The sequence below is a fragment of the Lutzomyia longipalpis genome, chromosome 2, assembly GCF_024334085.1.
Source record: "Lutzomyia longipalpis isolate SR_M1_2022 chromosome 2, ASM2433408v1".
Classification (NCBI taxonomy): Eukaryota; Metazoa; Arthropoda; class Insecta; order Diptera; family Psychodidae; genus Lutzomyia; species Lutzomyia longipalpis.
Window position 1 is genome coordinate 10,341,668 of NC_074708.1, and position 22,453 is coordinate 10,364,120.

The window sequence follows — 22,453 nt, forward strand, 5'->3', positions numbered from 1 at the left end:
TGAATTTATTTCCATTTCAGTGACCTTTCTCACTTCTTTTCTCCTCTCTCGGTGGGCGAACATTCTTTGCTCTGAGTGTATCATTCGTGCGAGCTCTTTTGGGTTGCTTTTTCACTCCTTGTGTTGACTCACAGTAATCCTCTTTTGCGGCAGCGCACACAAAGTAATTTGCAAAATGCTCCATAAATTAACATGGTGAGAAACTAATGGAATGCGAATGAGCCATCAAAATAATGTTAATTTACATTTCACACTCTTTCTTCGTGACAAATGTCTTCATCATTTGAATTCTCGTGCAAGGTTCTCTCTGCATCCAGAAGCTTTTTTTTCCAACACGGTTTTCTTTTTTTTCAGTTGCGTTGTGTGTCAAAGGAATATTACCCAAATAATCCACCCACGCGGCATGAATGCATTCACAACATGAGTTTTGTGATCACGCTTGAAACACAACATCTTCGCGTACCCATCAGAATAACTAAACAAAAGCGTGGATGGAGATTTTCACGCATTTTGGGGGCCTATCGCTTTTTTTTTATTGTGTATTACGCGGTGTTCTTTGGGGCGATTTGTATGCCCAAATAGCCTCTCAGTTGGACGGAAGAATTCAAAATAATCATCTCACCACACACTGCGTGAATTTTCCTTTAGGAAATGAGTATAAAGAGCACTCTCGTCGTAGAGATTCCCAGAGAGACCCCGAAACGACCATCATCATCAACAGCAAATGCGACAATATCAGCGGCATTTATAATAAAAGGCAATGCCACGGTGTTGAAGATAAATTGCTACTCTATGAGCCTGTTGACAAATATTGATGTCACACTCACAGAATTCACTGCTCCTCACTCTGCCGAAACATTTTCGTTGCCATTCCTCAATTCGCCAGAAATCACTCCCACACCCACCCAATTCGCATTTTTCATTCGACTCGCCGACAAAATAGTCCATCTGTATGTTAACTTCATTGAAATATTTCAAGCTATAACATTATAAAAAAGCTCTTGAATTGGCCACATTGTAAATTGGGTGCTCAATAGACTTGGCAGTGTGGATAGTAAAAAAAAAATCTGCCACACGGAGGTCTCGAGAGTCATTAACACTCCTCAAAAAGACGAATTGACAGTGCTTGACCTGACATAGTGAAGCAACTGAAACATGTTCGCTTTCATTTAGTTTTAGAATTGATGATTTTGCTTGTAAACTTCGCATGACTAATAGTTTTCTGAATGAAATTATAAAGTTTATCTCGTTTTATTGCAATTTTAGGGAGCTATTTTCAACGAGAAACTTTACCAGAAAGTGAACGAATTTAACGAATTACTTTTCGATTTAAGGAATTTTAAGAAGAAAACCGCACGCCTTCTTGCAAATTCCAACGATGTTTTGCTTAATATTAAAGCTTCTTCAAGCTCTATTTTTTTTTAAAATTAATTTTTAAAATTCAGAGTTCAATATTTATGGAAACTTTCAAGCATAGCAAAGTATAAAACAAAAGATTAGCTTAATAATATCGCGGTGTCTGATGTAAGGCTGATTTCCACGAAACATCTGTTGAAAAATTCACACAACTTCTCATAACGTGTTTATTTAGTCCACAATTTTATGTTTATCGCGTATAAATATTAATTTCTGCAATATAATGTAATTCAATATAGTAATCTTTACAAAATGCTCATTCATTTTCTCAACCTGTCTGTCCCCATTCAATAAAACACATTTATTCATCGTCAAATATCACGCTTTTTGTGCAAATTTAATCCGTGCCAAAATAGTTATATTATGAATTATTTATAGATTTGTCTCTCAACTCACGGTGAGAAAATACTCACTAAATTGCTAATTTTAAACAAGTTTTTTTTTGCCACCAACCTCCTTCAAATTGTTTTCCAAATGATTTGGCATCTTTTTTTGCGTGTTTGAAGCATTTACAAAGAAACACGGCATGTACAAAAAAAAATGATGCTTTGGAGAGAAAATCGGTTCATTTGATGGGTATTTGGCAATTTACAACTTAAAAAAAAATTGTACATATAATTGAGGAACGTCTGATGAAAGTGGATGAGCAGAAAAAATGTAAAGAGAGCTATTGAGCGAAGAAGAAGATGGTGATGAGGAAAAAAATGAGAGGTGGCGAAAGATCCAGCCAATCTATCACATTCCAATTAAATTGGATGCTTCTCTTGTTGAATTGAACGGTAGAAAGGCAGCTCATATCAATAATTTGTTCGTTGTGTGTAAATGATTCTTGCTAAATAATCACAAGTGAGGTGCTACAAGGTGATCCATCATCTCTCCCGTACACACAGGGAGGAGTGAAGTAAAAAATTATAGTGAAAGATTCCCCACAACGTAAGAAGCATTTATCCATTTTACATATGTACATATATTTTTGAATTTAAAACGAAAATTTTGATGAAAAACAATTTTTATGGAGGCAGATGAGAAAAATCGCTTCTCCATCAGCATGATTATGGATGGAACGATGTGTGAGAAAAGATGAAGATGCCGACAACATAAGAGGGCACATACCAATTAAAATTCGAAACGACACAACACATGTTCTCATTATACTCATCATCAACTTTTCCGTTTTGAAAACTTCCCAAAGTGTTTACAAATATAATTAGCATTTTATGCATATATACATCATTATATACATCAAGATACATATCGTTTGGTGCACGATGACGGTGCCACCGCAGAAGAATATGCTAAAATATTTATTATGTCGAAACAGATATGGGGAGGTAGACTCTAAAGGAGTGTGTGACACATATAAATTATGCGAAAATTGTTATAATTTAATATCCTCCTCTCCACACAACTCGTCGCACATTTACGATCGTTTTAATGTTAATTATTCATTTGCTGATTACCCCACCCTCCCCTCTTGGCACAAACTTCCCATACTGCCAATTTTCCCACCCCCCTCATCCCCCTTAAAGAAAATTTTCACGCACAGTGCCAAGAAAATTCGGGCACTCTTGGTGCGCGATGAGTTGAAAGGTGGAGAATTTTAATGCATCATGCCTCTGTGAGTTTGGCACACAGCCTTTTGGCACATAAGACCATACCCATTTGTGAACGTCACTGTATCTTTTCTTCCTCTTTGCCCCTTCACCGCACACAAATCCCCCCACAGTACATCGATGTATTCCCCCGCATTGAAAAGACCCCACGGAGACTTTGTTTTTCCTCACACCATCCCTCCTGCTTTTCTCAAAAAGAGAGACACCGCAACATTATTATAAAATCCATATAATGAAGACTTGAGACGTCACATACAATTTTATTTTTGGCACGTGAGATGCGCTTCAGAGATGTATAACATGCCAAACATCCCACAAAACGTATCAACATTTTCAAATCTCACCCAGAGAGATTCTTCATTCGACGACATGAGGAAGAATTTCGTGTATTTCATTGAGAGGAGTCAAAAGAAGTGCATTTGGGATGAAAATTTGATGAAAATTTCACATTAACGTTAAAAGGAATTCCATTTAAAATCCTCTAAATACTACAAATCCAGGGAATCTTCTAAATTATTGTCTTTAGCCATGTAGGTATATTTTCTTTAATTGTGTAGAAAAATAAATTTTTATGATGGATTTCAACAACTTATTCTTTTTTTTTGACAGTTTTTACTCAAATAAACCATTTACTTCTGAAAGAACTTTCAAAAATCCTAGAAATTCTGTAAATCCCATAAATCCCACAAATCCAATAAGTCCCGAAAATTAATTTTAAATACAAGAACTTGATAAGTTCCAAAGGATTTCTTAGTAATTCCGCAAATCTTATGATACAAAAACTCTCGCAAATACAATAAATCCTTCTCTAGATCTATTGAACTGTGCAAAAACCTATTTTAAAAATTCATAAATTGATTTTGAAAGACTTCTCTGTCACCCCCCAATCTCTGTTTATAAACCTTAAAGATTAATTGCAAGAAAAACATTTTCTTTAGAGAACGAAAATCACGAATTCCGCCACATATTATTAACAAACCCCATTCTTGAACCTAATTTTTCGTGTGTGTATGAATTAACAGGAATTTATTCATTCAAAATAAATTTAGCTAATTCACATTCGGAAGTTTAAACTCTGAATAATCCCAGCAATGTATCTTTGAGACAGATGAAACACGGAATTTTCTCGTTAATTAGCTAAAATGTCTCATTTGGAAAAATTATTGAATTGCTTAGATGGCATGTGTGGGTAAATAAATATCAAAGAAAAATTCTCCGCAACAAACAATTCCTTTTTCCTAATTTATTCCCATGTTGACACACTTTTGCTATGTGGAAATTTTTTCTCAATTTCCCTCGCGACAAATGTGATTTTTCACGCTCAAAATGTCACACAGTTGGGGAGAAAAGAGACTTGGCGTGAAGTAACGACAAAAAAAAATAGGAGAACAAGAAAAAGAAGTCAAAGAGGGAAAAAGTTTGTGAGATAGGAGTGAAAAGTGGTGTAGATTCAAATTGATTGTAGTTATCTTGTCACGAGCAAAAGACTTGGCATATATGTATGCGCATAAAACATTAAATACAACAAAATTGTTACATGGTCGAATGAATAAAGATCGTGGAGCTTTTTTTGCGCTATTTGCCCGAGCTCGATGTCGTTTCTTGGAGTGTAGCCAAGTTGAGTAAAATTCGCGACAGTCTAGTTAATTTCCTCGCAAAGTGTGCTCGAGGCTGTGCTTTTTTTTTCTCTTCCCTCCATTTTAGACTTTATATCTGCAATGCAATTCAAGAGACCATTTCTTTTTTTTTTAATCCTCTTGCAATTCCGCTTCAAATCATGTACCACGCACACTCCTTTGGAGTTTTATTGAACAGACAACTCTCGTTATTTTTTTTTTGTTCTCTCCTATTTTAACGTCTTGTTCTCAATCTTTTTCATCGCTACCTTCACCTTTTTTTGCACCTCCTCTTTGCGCCACTTCCCTCCTTGCAATTTAATTCAATTTCAAGTGTCACTCGTGAGAAGAGAAAAATCTCATATATTGAATGATACTGCGCCGTTGAGTGTTGCATCCAAGTGCAGCATACAAAAAAATGTATATATAAAATTTATTATGCACTCACTGTGTGAGATCAATTCTCAAGAGGCCAGACATAAAAGACTTCTCTCTGTGAATGCCTTGCTATATGTACATCTACAGCATGAATGCAGGAGGGGCAGAAAAAAAAGAATTGAGAACAAATTCCATCACCCAACATTGGAAAATTATTTAATGATGTGCATCAATATACGAAAGGAGACACCGTGTGTGTACGTAAAAAAAGGAGACCGAATGACTCGCCAGCGGAAAAAATGTTCATTGAACATGGTTAAAAGTCAATCACACCGAAGACCACACCACAAAACAATACTTCATCCATAATGTTGATTTAATGATAAATTATGCGAAGCACACACAACTCTTTCGCCTTCTCCTGCTTGGCGGTGCATGCTGACTTGCCGAGTAGCTTCGCATATATGGCTCCCCCTTGGCTGCAGATCGCGACACGTTTGACATACAAATGATGAATTTATTGGACACAAGACACGTATTTTATCTGTTCATAAAATAAAAATGAGTGTTGGTGCCATTCCTTTTCACCCATTCCCAATTCTATTACCTTTTTTTCGCTCCCTCTCTTTTTGCTCCTTTTTCCATGCGCTCAAACCGCCACACAAATGCAATCTCTCATATCGAATAGCCTAGGGGATCCCAAAAAAGGGATACGTTCGATATATTTTCAATAAAATTTATCCGAGTAGAATTGAAAAGCAATAGATTTGAGATCTTGAAGGGAATCATAATTGTGGGTTGTCAGGAATGGCCGTATGAAGGAGTCACAAAAGAAGATTAAACTGTTTATTTTTAAACTTATAACTTCTCAAAAGACTTAGGATTCAACTGACATTTAACGGTTTTAATTGTTACATGTTTGACAAAAGTTAAGATTTAATTGACTGTGACAGTTTTTTATGCAATTTGACAGATGATTTTGACATAAGTTGTGATTTTGACGTAATTTTTAACAATTTCAAAGAAATTTTGTCAAAACCTTTATTTCTGTTTTTTCTTTCGAAATCTTTAACGTGTAACTGACAGCTGTCAAAAAGTTCAACAAAAATAAAACGATCGATTATCCTTCAGTACTAGTTGAAAAAAAATTATAAATCAAATTAATTCTAAAAATGATTTTGGAAAATTACAGAGATTTTTCATTTTTAAATTGGAAAAAAAAACTTTACGTGACAGTTTACAGCATTTATACATAACTATGAGAATTAGTCAATGATGCAACATCATAATTCAATTTTCATGTTTTCATGTCCCAAAAAACATTTGGAAATTATCCAATATGGCTAAAAGAAAAAAAAATGTGGACTTGTGCCCAATGGACCACCAAATGGGGAGAAAAGTGGTGCAATTGATCTACCATCTAGGAAATTCAACTCCGGAAATGCCATAAGCACCAAAAGAGTCAATTGGCACTCTCACGCTTCTGCCACAAGCCCTTCTGTGATGTCCCTTTACCACCACCGATCGTATATCTTTTGCACTTTCCTGACATATAATGCAAAATTCACTCAGCATGTCATGTTGAATATACTATGCACTTTAGCCACCTCCCTGCCTTGGCCATTCTGCTTTTGGCAATTGTCCTTTATGTTCTCTCTCTCACTCCCCGCATACAATGGACAATGATGATCTCTTTGCCCATTCTTCGTGCCTTCAACCCAAATAGCATATACTTTGCGCTTGTGAATCAACACTTGCAAATCGGGCGAAAATGTTGAGTGAGGAGAGGAAGCCAAGGGTGGCCGGAACACAAAAAGGGGGTCGACGGGGGGTGGGGGTGTGCGGAGAAAAGAATCGGAGGAGCTAACACAAATGGAGCTTGTGGCAAAATGAATAATTTATTCAAATCGCATCTGTACGCCTTGGGTTGTGGAATACAATGAGAATGAATCAATATGCTAGTGGTGAACATCGTATAAATAAATAATCAAACGACGTGAATTTGAAAATCTCCATACAAATTTTCCTATATCCACTTAATCCCTTTCCACCACTTTTTTTATCCACCCATATATCCACTTTTATTCTACAATGCCACCATATATAAATGGAAATTTTTGAAGATAGAATTTCCTCTTTATATCACAGAAAATTCTTTTCTTTTGGCATGGAGTGCAAATTGAAAAATTCATGGTAATTGTAAGATTTAAAAAAAAAAGAATTTTGTCTATGCGAGGGGAATTCTATAATCTTTTATCAATCTTTTAGGCAATTCAATGAATTTTAGAAAAATTAAAATTTACTTTATTTACAAAAAATTCCTTTAAAACTAGACGTAATGATTTAATTAAATCTTCTTCGTGTAATTTGAAATGTTTTTTTGGTCATTATTGAAATCTAATGAAATAAAAATAGATATATCCTCAGTTCAATTTAACCTTGCACCTAGGCTCCACCCTTTATTCCAGAGGAAAGCACTAGAAATGCTTTGCCTGAGCCAATCTGCCACTCAGAAGTCTTCCTAAGCTTCATTTAGAGTCACAATTTGAATTGAAGCAAAAGTGATAAAATCAAGAGGAGAGATTGGCGTGAAAGGGTTAACATGCATGAAAATTTCAATCAATTGAAAATGGTCAAGTGTGCAAAATTTATACGACACCCATGCGAAGAGATGGTGGTTGTGGGTCCTTGGAGTCCCGCTCACGAGCTCCTTCTTGAATCTTTCCATCACATCTCCTCAGATGGGTTGTGCATTTTAATGTGACTATATGTAAGCTTGGTTGTTGAGAATTTGTATGCACATTTTCCACTGGAATATTCTGCACGCAGACCTACCAACCACTTAATATTCATGGAGCATGAATGGCCATTCGCCCAAGTTGAAGGAGAGACACAAAAACGTATTACCAATCAATGACAATTATCGACGATCAGACAGTCAGTCAGGCAGACAGAGCCAATTATAGTAAATTGTTCGTAACATAATTTGTATGTGATGATGATTTTCAACTACTTGGACAATTTTTTTTTCTTCATCTCTCATTTTATTTATTAAAACCATAAAAGATATGCCGCTTGGAGAAGGCAAAACGAGTGAAAGAGAAAAACAAAAAAAAAGATACAACCCACGGAGATATATTCCAGTGACAATTGCTATAATTGGTTTCAAATTAATTGATTCATGGTTACCACTGAATGTACGTATGTACATCAATTCAGTATGAAGCATGCAAAAAAAAGATCATCAGTGGAGAATGGTGCGCAAAGGAATTATGTTGTCGATGATAAAAACTTAATAATTATTCAGAGTGTTGCAATTATTATTTTGTTGATTCACTCACCACTCACACTATAATCGCATTAAATGTTAAATGTCACATTAATACTCATTCAACAATTATAAGCCATATATAATCGTATAATGGATGAAGACAGGCTAGGTGGGTATAATACATTTAAAAAAAAAGTCCATTGAAAACTTTTATGTATATTTTCCAATATGAATTGCAAATTGAATCAATTAACTTCATTAGATATTCAGTGAATCTTTTGATATTCCTCATTCATTGGAGATTTTGCAGAGAGATGAGAGCCCTCGTTGTGAAAAAAAAAAACGAAGATATTGCGATGATATCAACCTTCGCCTAGTCTTTGATGGGAAAAGTTTTTTTTTCTTTGCTCTAGAGATGAAGAAATATGCAAGATTTCAAGATTTCTTGTTCCAATGCATATTCCATTTGCTATATCTCACATAAGAATCCCAATTTGGACAATAGAATTTATTTATCCCTCACCCCTTTGAATTTTCCTTACAATCTCTTATTTTCTTTTCAATCAGCTTAAACTTATTTTTTAACTTTTGTAACAAGACCCAGTGAATTGAGAAACTATTCCTCAAATACTTTTAAAGGGCAAACACTTGAAGAGTTAAAATTCGCCAAAGAAATCCTCTTTGGGATTTTTTTCTTACATTTTATGTAAGAAACTTTTTAAGAGAATCTTGAGAATAATTTTGAGCACGTTCTTATCCACTCACGATTCCCATATCAATTTCTTTCAGAAGGATATCTCCTTCCTTGTTCTTCAACGAGATTTTCTCAGTGAAGATTGTGAGTTTCTGGCCAAAAAGAAAACAGATTGGATCACATGGAAAGGAAGAAATCTAACACCGAAAAGGCAACTTAATTGCTTGAAGTCTGTTACTGAAAATCCCTCACTTGAAAATACGGCACCACATCCTTTTTGGACACCCTAAGATCACTTTGTACAGCGCACTAAAGTGCAATGTGTGTACACAGAGAGTTTGCCTTGTGCATGAGTAGAGGGAAGACAGGGAAATGGAGACATTGTTACGAGACACTGACTAAAGTATTTCATGGTAAAGCCACAGAGAAGAAGGGTTTCTCTATATCTTTCTCGCACCATGCAAGGGAGAAGCTGGAGTAAATTCAAACAGCTTATATAAACAATGGCACATAAAGCTCCGAGAAAAGCTCAAAACCAGTTGGGGGGATGGTATCTTCCGTGGAGGAGGGCTGTGGGATTGGTATGAAATTTCGTCAGGACTTTTACCACTCGGTGGCAATGAAGAATGCAAGCAAAAGGAGAGTATGTTGTTTCACCCCAAATACGGGTTGGATGGCAAACACACACACACCCCCGCCGTAAGATGAGTTGAGATTTACAGAAAAGTTTTTCCAGACACAAATCCATCCACTCTCTCAAGCGCGCACAACCCCGCACTATCAGCCCCTGAAGCCAAAAGAGCTCACTGTTGGAATTATTGTCTTAAACTTTTTAATTTTCTCAAAGCAACTTTTGTATAATACGTACGTGGCTTGGTGGAAAGTTTAGCTGCGAGGAAAACAACTGCGCGCATGTAAAAATGAACCGTAATTATAAGACAGTGGTGATATAAAAGTTAATTAATCAACATTCCCCCTGCGAGAAATGTTGGAGAAGTTATTAACACATTTCAAAAATTAATACGCCAGATAATTACCACAATTAAATTTCTTGTGACGCCACTTTGAGTATTTGAGTTATGTTGCGATACACCTTCGGGCTTACAAAAAAGTCCACTTTATCCAACTGAGTGGTTTATTGGTTAATTTTGTACGCGTAAAAAACTCATAGAATTTATTTCTTCTACCCTCGTGTCTCATTAGTTCTTGCTAGAATTTAATAGCATCCCAGTTAAATTCTTACTTGCAGCTGTTTTCGCGGAATTTTTAGTACTATAAACATTGAAAATGAAGGAGAAGAAAATTATTGAGGATCTTTAGAAAAAGTTTCACATCTGTGGTAATTCTTTGTTTAATAAAAAAAAATTGTTACGTCAAGTTGAGCTTTTATCAGATCGTTAAAAAATTGATGGCTATTGAATGTTTTACAAGAAAATAATTATTTTTTACCTTAGTTTTCTTCACAATGCTACCAAGGAAACCAATATCGAAACATACCTGGAAAGAAAGAAAGAGAAGGTTAATAATCTTTCAAAGAAAAGTTTAAAAAATTTAAAATTAAAATATAATATTTCTATGTAATTTCTGACATTACTTTTTAAAAATTAATAATTTAAAACCAAATTTTCCTTCTACATAAATTTATACATAATAAGAACAAAGTACGAGTAAACAAAGAAAATTTAAATAAATTATTATTTTGCTTTGAATTGAAAATATTTCATTGGATAATTATTAAATATTTAAGAATATTTTTAAATATATGATCAGATCAGAAATTTTGGGCTGTTTGACCTGGAAAACCCCGTCCAAATGTTAATTCTCAGTACGGTATAAAACAGACAACTAACTATCAATTTAACAAAGAATCATACGACATTATAAGATAATAAAAAGACTCATCTTTTATGCAAATCAGCGACGTTTCGGTAAATTTTTTTTTCATTTTTAAGGTCTTGTCTTTTAATTTTTGCACTAAAAGAATTATTTCAAAATTTTAAACCGTTTATCTTAACCATTTTATGAGAGTCCAACGTTACGACCAAGAAAGACCTTAAGGGATGAGTAGAAAAAATTGACATTTGCACAGAATTTTTAAGAAGCTTAGAAAGAAGAAGATGTAGTAAAAAAACCGATTGTTTGCTCAATTATTGGGTCTCTGGTGGATTATTATCATTATAATTCCTAACACTTTAATGAGGATTGATTCTAGGGAACCCTGCAATCACATACAATTACATAACAATTATGAGTAATTTATTGGTGTAATTTAACACTACACGATGGTATGTAATAAAAGTGCAGCCACTTATAAATGCAATGGATGTGTGTAGCCTCGGAGGAAAACACTTTTCTTATATGACCACAATTATCTCCATGTTCCCCTCATCATTTCATGTTAATGGTAATCACGCTGATGGGCAAAAGAAGTACCAAACGAGATTGCCAATGTGATAGGATGTCGTCACATTTGACAAGTTCTGCACACCACGAATGGTGGCGGCAAGGGAGTAGCAATAAGCTTCTCTATCTGTTTGGCATTGTCAGCCCCAAAGAGGAGACCCATTGGCGGTGTGTTTGCGAGAAAAAAAGAGGCGATTCATGGTGATCAGCATAGCTGACAAAATACCATCATTGGTGATCTCAACCAGCGTGCCGACAATTCATTTGCTCTCTTGTTCCATGGGATTCTCTCTTTGCAATGGCAAAAGAATGGAATGTCCATATTAAATCTCCCTTTTTCTTCTAGCTTGGTGCGCGCTGCCTTCTTCACTAAATACGTTATTCATGACACAGTACTGTGTAGAGACACTCTCAATGGGAAATGGCGGCGGACAACTTCTTTTGCTGACTTTAGCAATCCCACATTGCTTCTTTTGCCATCCTTTTTGGCTTCTGCTGCTGCACAACTTCTTCTTTTTGCTTCTTTACCCGCGAACAGCTACCTTCTGCCAATCCCCATTTTATACACATTGTACTCCGGCTGCCAACTATATCTCTCTTTTGCTTGGCTCTCCTGGTAAAAACCCCCATCCCCCATATCTCTTATACATTTTGTGATTTTGCCAGTGGAGGCAGCAAAGAGAGAGAGCAGCAAACCCAAGGAGAAGTTAATGGAATACAAGACAAACTTGAATTATGTTAACGATGCCGACATTGTGTATTTAATGCTCCGTCCATTAATTTCTTGTCGCTCTTGCGTTCCGGCAAATGATACGTTTCCGAAATACCGACATTTTCTTATTGCTCCCCAGGCCGCAAGCACACATAACTACTCGCACAAGAATTTTTATCTTTTTCCCTCAACCCATACCTTTAGTCAATATCTTTCTTCTTCACCAAAGCCAAATCACTTATAACAACAGGGATATTCGCAAAAACTTTACCATGATTTTCTTATACAAAGAGAAGGAAAATGTGAATTTAATGTGTTTATGCTATCTATTAGATGAAAGTCTATGTTGAGGTAGGTTTCATTAGTTGCTCAATTTTCTAATAATATGTATTGAATCAAAATTAAGAGCTTCGTAGGTTATTACTTGGGTTAACACTGACCGGATTATTCCAAATACGGTTCGATCCCAAGTTGGGTAGATTTTTTACCCTTTTTTTTAGACAAATTTATGCCTTTTTTGCTAATAAATTTTAAACCGTGGTTAACGAAAACAGAAAAATACAAACTTCTTGTCTTCAATTTCGTCATTTGTCCCCTAAAATTTAATTGGAAACTGTTAAATTAAACAATAAAATTAATATTTCCTAAGAAAAAAGTAAAACAAGCACGGATAATTACGAAAATATAAAAGATTTACGCGTGGGAAAGTATAATAAATTCAATTTAACGTCATTTATAAGAAGTTAACAAGCAATTAAAAATAAACACCAATAAAGATGGTTAAAAAAAACTAATTTTAAAGCAAAGTTTAATCGAATTTGGCAATGAAAAAGGAGGATAATTAGTCATATAAATTAAACTGTGACGACAATAGTAGGTAATGGCGTCATTAGGTTTAGCCTTCCTTAATTAAACGTAAAGAGTTTTAACAAAAAAGGTTACAGCACTGATTCATTTAAAGAAACATTTAACATTTAGATCAGTAAAAATTGATACTTGAGGATTAACGTAAGAATTTTTTGACTGCATTGACGTCTTTACCTTCCTTGGTAAAGACTTCTAAATTAGATTTCTTTCGCCGTCCTCTGCGTCTTTATAAAGTAAATAAAAACTCGAATCAAAAATAAAATATTTTCTTCTTCTGCAAATTCATTGAATAACCTTATGCTGCTATTGCAGAAACCTTCTTCCGCGCTACCACAACTATTCAATGCCACTCTTTTGCTCCTTGGTCGTACTGGTAATATATTGCCCATGCTCTCAGCAATTCCTCAACTATCTCATGTAACCAAGTCGGGGGTCACATACAGACTATTCAATCCATCTCGGGAATTTTTTTTGCCATATCAAACAACAACCTTTTTTGCCCATACCGCATGTCACCTCTCTGTGATTGACTGAAATTGGTATTTGTACACGAGAAATGAGTGCTTGGAAAATTAATAAATGCACCGGGATAGAAAAAAAAAAATGCAGAAAAAATTACTTAATTGAAGTTGTAAAGCGACAGAGAACTAATTAAAATTGTATCACAATCAATGGGAGATCAAAGAGAATACAATGTTGGTCGAAAGGGAAATACAATGACGTGATCAATTTGATCGCCATTGCACATTTATTCCATCAATGCCTTGTTTGTCATTCGCAGAGCAATATAATTTTCAATTTACTTAAAAAGAAACCCCCCCGATAGGGATTCGGAGAATGGGCGCGCGAGCACAAAAAAAAAACATTCTTTCATATTCAATAAAAAAGCCAGCATCGAGATACATTCATTGAAGTGGAATAAGGAAATAATGTGAATTGCTGCTGAGAGAGCACAAAACACATAAAAAAAGTCGGAGCCTGAAAGAAATATATTTGGGTTTTTTTGGGAGAGATTTTTCATTAATAGAAAAATTTTTCTTCAACATTCACACTCAATCAATAAAATTTCAACATAAACTCGTATGAAAAAAAAGTAAACGTTCACTAAATGGTGATGAAGAAAAAAAGAGCCCAATTCAGAGTGATCCCCTCGAATTACTTGAATTTCTTGGACCATGGAGGGAAAGATGAGAAAAAAATCCCGCAGCTTAAATGGAAGAGATCGTCATACAACTAATACTATAAATAATTGATTTAAACTGAACAAACCGCATATATTCCTCCATATCTTTTAGCCTATTCATAGGAAGAATGTTAAACATTTATGCATACATATACTGAGGAGGCATGATGCCAAAAAGACTCGATGGAGTGCCTTTGAGGGCTGTATGGGTGAGAGGAAAAAAAAAAACGAAGAAGAGATATCCATGAAAGTCTCACACAGTTCAACTAACCATATGTCAAACTTTTGAAACAACATAAACATTATTGCAGAGATCGTGTTTCACAAATTTGTCAAGTTAAATTGAGAGTACACACAAAACATTTTCTTCTCAACTCTCATTTTGTATATATTGCCTCCTCTTCTCCACATCAATGGGACGTTGTGGCATGTCACAAGTGGAGTAGATTTATTTTAAGATTTCCATTCAAACAGAACGATTCTTTTTTTTTCGTTGGTGTTGAAGAGTCTAATGTGCCCCGAGAGATGCATTAGGAGTCTCTTACTTTTCATTTTTTTTTGAAGTTTGATCGTGATTTTGAAAAACAAAAAGTTAGAATTTGTTTGATGTTTTTTGAATAGATATATTCGGATAATTAGTTTCCTAATTCTGATTCTAAATCGGTAGGAAATCAAATTATTTTGATGAAACTTTAAAAATATTTATTCGTATCCGAATTCTTTAAGATATTAACTGAATAAGAAGTTAAAAAAATTAAAAAAGAAAACTTAGATGATTTTAAAAATAAGTTTCGGGGCCAAACCAACTTACATAAACCTACTTTTATTACCAGAGTAGTTCCCAACTAAACCTATTTTTAATAGTCTCATGTTAGCGTGTTCAATTAACAATGCATTTATTTTTATGGCTTTCGTTTCTCAAGTTATTAAATATATAGTTCCAGATAACTTTCCAAGGAAAATCCGCACATTTTCTCAAAGTGGGCAACGGGAGAAATTTCTTTAAACCGCTAGAAATAGATTTTTCAAAGTTTCCTTATTGATTAAATTAGAACAAGAATATTCTATTAAAAACATTCTTTCTTTGCTATCAGTGAGATCCATTAAGACTGGGTAAAATTTAAATCTTCGCATAAGGCTTCTTTCTAAACTTTCTTCTAAGTTTTTTCATTCTATTCCATTTATTTTTCCAAATATTTCTTTAAAGTTATGTTTTTGCTTTAAAGCTCTTAATAAGCTTTCCTTTCAAATTTTTTTTATTTTTTTCAATTTTTATTCCAGTTTTTTTTTGTGAATTTCATCTAATTTATTAGATTTTCACATTTCCTGGTGAAAATTTATTTTCAAGTGGAGTTTTTGAACTTAAAAAAAATCTTTTTAAAGTTTCTTATTAAGGTTTCTTTTTAAGTTTCAATTTTATGTTTCTTCTTTAATCCTTATTCTTTTCAAAAAACTTAAGAATTATATGGAACATAAGACGACAAGGCAGCTTGCCTGTTAGATAAATAAGTCTTATTCGTGTATCGTTGAAATAAGATAGCACCTTCAACACTCTTTTCGGAGAAGGAAACTTTATGTAACAAAGTGAATTGAATCAAGCTCCTATAGCAACATAAAATGTCACAGTATCATTACTAATGTTGTCTTCCGTGTCCATCTATTGCATTTGGTATCCCCAATAGAGGAGTATATCGTGCTGTGAAGGTGGCAAATTGAATTGGGAGGAAACAGTAGAAGAAGTAAATGGGTAAATGGAATTAGTGATGATATGATTGATATGGAATTAATAAATAAAATTCGTGACTAGACATTGCATGTGTTGTGAATTTAATATTCATGCAATGTGCCGTATGGTGCTTCGTTGAGGGAATCGGTGGGTGGGTGAGTATGAGATTGACATAGTGAGAGATCTTTGCTTAACAACTAGTGTTTAACTTGTTTGCTCTTCCACATCATTTAACATTTTGCTACCAACAACTCAACAACGTTGTGCATGATGTTGTAAAGGAGAAATATAAGTAAAAAAAAAACATACGAACATACTCTGTGGGTGTGAGAATTTCAGTTGTACTATGTAGGTACATAATATACCGAATGGAAAAGGCATTGGGGTTTGCAATATAACTAAAGATGTAGCAAATAGTGGAAATCCACCAATTAAGTGTACAAACAAGAGTTTAATTGTTATGCCGTAATTGCTATCGCTGTGTGAGGTAATCGTACAATATTGTTATTATTAGGTGGCTATTATACAGCATGGAAAATGGCTTACCATGCATAATGCCGAGGAATGCTGATTTTGGGATAATTTTCCCCGGGGTTCTGCCAGTTAACTATATATGTGGAAGATATCCATAAGCCCACCCCGTTTGAACACCAAACAATTAATTTTCTACTGCGAAATACCACTTTATTGCAACTAATAGCGTGTGTCTCTGTTGACTCATAATACCTCTAATAATAATTTCTCATATTAAATCCACTCTACACTGTGTGACTATATAAAAGCGTAATGTTATTAATGTCGTTTTGATTTATGATTAATGTGTTAGCGGCACCGTAACGTGATTGTATTACCGTATACACACAACATCGTGTGCCGGGAACCATTGAAAGAAGAAAAAAAAAACAACCCAAAGGAGGTAAGAAAGAGAGAGACACACAATGTATTAGGAGTTATGTTTGCCATTCGAGAGGGCCCATGCGAGTTTGAAATCCCAAAGTAAATAACTCAAATAGCGCACTACCACGACGATGGGCTCTTTTTCTGCGCTTATGGCAAAGAAATTAAGTTGTGCCCCGTTGCATGTCATAAATAATTACAATTGTTGTGAATTAGTTAAACGACAACAATCAGGTGGCATGGTATTTATTTAATATAAACTCCTAACATGTTTTTATATTAATTGACGGTGGCTCACAGGCAACATACACACAGGGTGGTGCACGCGGGGAGAACATCGTGTGTGACCCTTTCTTCTATGCTTCTCAATACATACTATGTAGCTTCTAAAACGAATGTATATATAGCACGAATATGGCTTGAAGAAAAAAATGAATAAATTGATATAAAAGACTTTCTGACAAATGATTCGATAAATATGGTGTAGGTGTAGGTAGAGAATAAATGAATAATTGATGCTAAAAGGGTTAATTTTCTCTCCCCTTTGATCAAGCCACTCAATTCGCTATGTCTCTATCATTAATCGAACTAAAGTGCCGATGTGACGGTTAAGGTTCATTGTGTAGTGCTCAGGAACTTTGAAGGTTAAATAGAACAATACCTGGAAGGATAGGTGTATAATAAAGTTGAATTCTGAAGCTTCTGAAGCTATCAAAGTTGTCTATTATTGTGGCAAAAATACAGTGGGACCCCAGTACAACGACCACTTGGTTGAGCTACTCTCGCGCATTGAAAATAATGAGTGTAAAGAGTACATCCGAGTGGTCGTTGTACTGGGGTCCCACTGTAAATCTCTTTTAAACATTGGGAATTAAACATGAATTTTACGACATTTCGATGATTCTAACCTACTTCCTCAGGCTTCAAATTTTATCTTCTTCAATTTTTATTGTGAGTCTTGCTTTATTCAATTTTCCTCTTGTAAACTAAATAAGATTATTGTGATTGGTTTAATCCATAGTTTGTTAACATATAAATTAAATAAAGGAGCAAACAACATGGCGGCTAACCGAAAGCATTCAAATTTAAATTCAACGACTTTTCAACAAACCTCCATCTTCACTTTTGACGACTTTTTTTGTTATTTCAAAACAATCTTAAGCTCTCTCTTTTGCCACAAACCACCACAATTATATTCACAGAATTATTGCATTTGGGATCCCATGGTAGAGGGCATTCATTAAATGGGGACCACATGGTGGATTACAGTGTGTAGCAAAAGGAGGTGCAATAAAAAGATTGGGATAATGGAGTTTTCACACTAAAGACTAACATTATACTTTGGACGGATGGGCTGGGTGAAAAATCTCCACGTTACGATTATCGTGACGGTAAATGATGGGATTTTTATATAATCTCAAATTGAATTTTGATTAATGGAAAATTGCTCAAAGTGGAGGGAATTACACATCAATTTGTGAATCGCTCACATGTGGCCTTTTTATCTGTATATGAACACTCTCTTCCTCTATAATTTTCTCCTTGTCAGTTATTGTGATTTTCACGGGATCAATTGATGTGTACATGTAACGTACAATATATACATAAGAATGTTACCTCTTTTGCACAATGATTCCAATCGGAAGTGAGTTGTTTTGTTTATCGTAATTGCGACCCACAATTGATGTGTATGGGGAGTATGTTGTGTGTGGCAGAGACCGCTCTGGGTGGTGGGCGGGAGAGGGTTGGTACGGGAAAAAGGGTGATGGAGATAAAGATACCCGCCAATTTGATAATTACATGAATTTACTCTAGTTGCCGTTTATGGAAAGTAACATTCACGGGGATAACACAAAAGTGGTCTTCCAAGTATGCTTGGGTTAAGATGTGTGTAATTGAAGGTACAGAAAAGGTCTTTCTCTTCCACACATAGCCTATTATTTATGGTGCGCGGAGGCCTTTTCAGTTCATGTCTTATTTTACCTCCTTCGATGTTCAATACATTCTCCCTCCAATATTCAAATGCTATAATTTTTCTCTTTCTCTTTATTCTACAATTTGTTAGACAAAAGGATTCAAAGAAGGAGACTTTTTTCTTAATTCGTTTAAATCTCTGACACTTTAGACCTCAAAAATAAAATAAAGTTTCTATGTATAAGAGAAGTAATAAAAGCTCAATCAACATCAAAAGCTCGAAAGCACTACACCCTTCTTGAACAGGCTGTACTACAAATGTAGGTAACTTAACAAGGAAAATTTTACTATGTATGATAGCGATGAAAAAGTCTTTCATACCCAATAACATGACTCTTTCACTTCTCTATGATTAGGTATATTTCCCCGTGTAGTTGTAATCATCCAACTTACTGCATAATTTAGCAATTGTAATTTATGTATACAGGAATTACTCCTCTCTCGACAAAATATGGTAATATTATATCAATTAAAGTGGCATTTCATCGGCATATTCAAAACTACTAATTAGTTTTGTTACCTCCAATATAATGTCCCTCAATTCACTCAATCTTTATCATTTCATCACAATGCCCAGTATTTGCATGCAATGATACTATATTATCTATATGTATGTACATCTGCAGTGTAATGTTGTATAATTATATATGTACATATATGCCACCCCTGCTGTCCAATAATATTGTGGAGATTTATTCCAATTGCATTGTGAGTGTATTAATTTTCTAATTATGAAATTGGTAAATACGGGTGACACATTAATTAAAATGTTGACGCTGATCAAAATCAATGGAGATTAATTGATATAGAGGTGGGAATGGTTTTTATTCGATACAGTGATTTTATTATTTGCCAAATGCGGTTTTCAGTGAGCTCAATACAGTGCATGGTTAGCATTGTACTCTCGATTTATTAGCTTAATGTCGTGTAGTCAGAATTATTGCAATGTGAATTTATTATTACTTTAATGATTTAAAAAATTTACGTTGGTCCTTACGTGGGGAAAAAGTACAGTAAGTACTCGATTGAACGTTTAATATAGTTAAGATCAATTTTTAATTTATATTTATAAAGATTTCGGCCTTTATAGACCTTAAACAATTATATTTCAAAGAATGTAGGGGAGACCGGGGCTAATAAAGTCACTTAAGGGTTTGGAAAAAGCCTAAAATATCATATTTCCTAGCTAGATAGAACAAAATGATCTGAGAAATAGTTAAAGAGCAGTAAATTTCCTAAAGAAATGAGCTACACATTTCGCTTTATCAATTTGGGAAATATGATATTTTGAGCTTTTTCTAAACCCTTAAGTGACTTTTTTAACCCCGGTCTCCCCTAAAATTGTTTAAAAATACAAATAAACTTTATTTTGAATTAAATGGTTTACAATCAAAAATTCAATTATCTGTCAAAATTGATAGCTCTAATGTCAAAATGACAGAAAAATTGACAATTCTGCTATTTTGTTTTAACAGCAGTTATGGACTGTATAATTTTCAAAACCTTAAAACATAACGCTTATCAAACTTTAATCTTTTTCTTAAATTCATAACAACATTTGTGAATTATTTTGCGTGCACGATTGCACATTCCTATCGACAATAATAATTCACGTCAATATTGCAAGCTTTTTGTTGAGATATCGGTTATACAAAGTTATAAAATTAACAATGCACTTTAAATAGCATCTACCTCCTTTATATGTTATGTACATAGTTATATCTCCTACCGAGATCGGATAATTCTCATCAAATATGCGTAACTGGTATCGGAAATCGCGCGTAAATCAGTGAAATATTGCAATGATGCGGTGATGTACTGTATTGTGTTTGGTATCGATTGCATAAGTGATAATGGCAATAATTTACGTCTGTGTGTGCATTTATGTATAGATACAGCAAAAACACTTATTTGTGGCTTATAATCAGGCATTTTCCCGATGGTAATCACTACAAAATGTGAATAATTCCATAAATCACTCCCCACACACCATAGCACCAATTGCACGGGCGAATGAATAAGCGATTTGAATGTGTGTAATGTCGTACCTAGTGGTTAGTTATATGGCGTGTGTATACCCGGGGTATGGATTTCCGAATGAGGGTCCGCGGGGGGGGGGACGGGGAATGAGGCGGCAACATAGTGAGGTGGGAATGTGAAATGGGCAATTCACGATAGCAATCATCGAACAAATTTATTTGCTATTTAATTTCGCTCCTATTCAATTCTCACGGCAATTTTTTTTTCATTCTCGTCATTCGCATTTTTTTCCTCTGCTTTGCCCCATAGCCCCCCTTTCGACACTTCGCGTATGCTCCAATTTGTGTGAATGGCGGCCGGAAGGGGGGAGCAGGGGTGAAAGGCTCTCTGAGAATATGCTTGGAGAGGTATTGCTTGCAAAATAATTGGACAGTAATGGGAAATAATTGGGGTGAATTAAGTCTTGGGTATTTATTCAGGATTCATACTGACATGCAATTACAGATTACTGTCGATTTAACTTACATTTCCATCTCTTGCTTTGCGTGTCTATATCAAAAATACCATTTTCACCATATGTGTGATTGCCTTTTTCCCTTACTCTCGTGTATGTATGTTACTTTGTAATCTCTTGTCAGAGTAATTGAATGTGTTGAATTGGTTTTTATTTGTTTTAAAAAAGGCACTTTTGGCAGTTTATTGACAAGTAAAATCTCCATTCTCCATTGATGGATGCATATTTTTGAGCATTAACGATGGAAATGAGGCCTAAAATGAATGGGGTATGTGAAGATAATTTTGAAATTGTACGCGCGGAAATGGGAAATGTCAGTGTGAATTGACAGCTGTTGGAGTTACTGTCAAAAAGTGATGTCAACTAAATGATTTTCAATTAAACTATCTATGTCACTGTTAAAGGACATGCCTTACATGAGCAACTTTTAATTTCCTTTTTTAAAAGAAAAATTAATAAAATATTTTAATTAAACAGCTCATTTAGTTTTTGCTTCGTTTAGCTTGGGAAAAGAGAAAAACAATAGCGTATGCAGTTGATGCACATTGCATCTATTTCCTGCTTCAATAATTGCAATTTGTATTTGGAAATGTAATTTCTCAAATGAGCTAAACAACTTCTTAAGCATCTCTTTTTCATCTTCATTATCTGTTTACTTCAATGAGAAATACCAGGAAAAGTAATTTCCACGAGTGCTTAAGAAAAAACATACAAAAGCATAGCAAAAAGCAAGTTAAATCGAGGACAAACTGTATAAAAGGTAAGTGGAGGCAATAATCTTTTTCTCTGGTGCTATGTTTCTTTCTTTCACTGCCGTGTGTATACACACGGAGAATATACTTTTTTTTTCGGTGTGTAACATTCTTTTGTACAAAACCAACCATGTCATTATAATCAACCTCAATTATGTGGATAATGGTTGTATTCTTTAAGTATAATTTGTTTTAACGCTAAACCTAATTAATTACACTTAAAGCACATTTATTCTCGAGTGCCGATGGAAATTATATTTAATTGCAATTAATTGGATTTACCAATGTTTCCATACATTCATTTACCTGCGATTATTGTGATTATTGCCATTATCATTATTTCAAAATGGATTTACATACAAATTTCCTCTACAATATAACTCTAGGCAAAAAAAACTTTATTATACATAATCTGTGTTATGTACAATCTACTACCTACTATACATAACTTATTTGA

At 34.5% G+C, this 22,453-nt stretch overlaps 1 protein-coding gene across 5 annotated transcripts in view; it reads right to left on the minus strand.

Moving 5' to 3' along the window:
• LOC129790610 (autism susceptibility gene 2 protein) overlaps positions 1–22,453 on the minus strand; it is a 195,637-nt gene that overhangs the window by 70,700 nt on the left and 102,484 nt on the right. The window lies entirely within an intron of this gene.